The sequence below is a fragment of the Seriola lalandi genome, unplaced genomic scaffold, assembly GCF_002814215.2.
Source record: "Seriola lalandi dorsalis isolate HSWRI2012SDOR001 ecotype SW California unplaced genomic scaffold, Sedor1 jcf7180002054544, whole genome shotgun sequence".
Taxonomy (NCBI): domain Eukaryota; kingdom Metazoa; phylum Chordata; class Actinopteri; order Carangiformes; family Carangidae; genus Seriola; species Seriola lalandi.
This window is the reverse complement of record NW_019525097.1, coordinates 1,705,959-1,707,418: the sequence shown is the minus strand read 5'-3', so window position 1 is coordinate 1,707,418 and position 1,460 is coordinate 1,705,959.

The window sequence follows — 1,460 nt, the reverse complement described above, 5'->3', positions numbered from 1 at the left end:
TTTTTTTTCGAATTTTGGGCCTTATTATACTATTATGTCTTTATACCATACTATAGTATGAGATTTTTTGATGTTTTTATGCTTTATTATACCATGTCGTTTTTTCACTTTTTGCTTTATTATATTATGTCGTTTTTTCACTTTTTGCCATTGTATACTATGTAGTTTTTTTTTTGCCATTCTATACTATGTAGTTTTTTTTCACTTTTTTTGCCATACTATACTATTATGTCTTTAAATCTTACTATACTATGACATTTTTTGATGTTTTGATGCTTTATTATATCATGTCGTTTTTTCACTTTTTGCCATAGTATACTATGTCGTTTTTTCACTTTTTTTGCCATACTATACTATGTAGTTTTTTTTCACTTTTTTTGGGCCTTATTATACTATTATGTCTTTAAATCTTACTATACTATGACATTTTTTGATGTTTTTATGCTTTATTATATCATGTCGTTTTTTCACTTTTTGCCATACTATACTATTTGTAGTTTTTTTTTCGAATTTTGGGCCTTATTATACTATTATGTCTTTATACCATACTATACTATGACATTTTTTGATGTTTTTATGCTTTATTATATCATGTCGTTTTTTCACTTTTTGCCATAGTATACTATGTCGTTTTTCACTTTTTTTGCCATACTATACTATGTAGTTTTTTTTCACTTTTTTTGCCATACTGTACTATGTAGTTTTTTTTCACTTTTTTTGGGCCTTATTATTCTATTATGTCTTTAAATCTTACTATACTATGACATTTTTTGATGTTTTTATGCTTTATTATTCCATGTCGTTTTTTCACTTTTTGCCATAGTATACTATGTCGTTTTTTCACTTTTTTTGCCATTCTATACTATGTCGTTTTTTCACTTTTTTTGCCATTCTATACTATGTAGTTTTTTTTCACATTTTAGGCCTTACTATACTATTATGTCTTTAAATCTTACTATACTATGACATTTTTTGATGTTTTTATGCTTTATTATATCATGTCGTTTTTTCACTTTTTGCCATAGTATACTATGTCGTTTTTTCACTTTTTTTGCCATTCTATACTATGTAGTTTTTTTTCACATTTTGGGCCTTATTATACTATTATGTCTTTAAATCTTACTATACTATGACATTTTTTGATGTTTTGATGATTTATTATACCATGTCGTTTTTTCACTTTTTGCCATAGTATACTATGTCGTTTTTCACTTTTTTTGCCATACTATACTATGTATTTTTTTTTCGAATTTTGGGCCTTATTATTCTATTATGTCTTTAAATCTTACTATACTATGACATTTTTTGATGTTTTTATGTTTTATTATACCATGTCGTTTTTTCACTTTTTACCATAGTATACTATGTCGTTTTTTCAGTTTCTATGCCTTTTTTTCTATGTCATTTTTACTTACTTTTTAGGCCTTACTATACTATTATGTCTTTAAATCTTACTATAC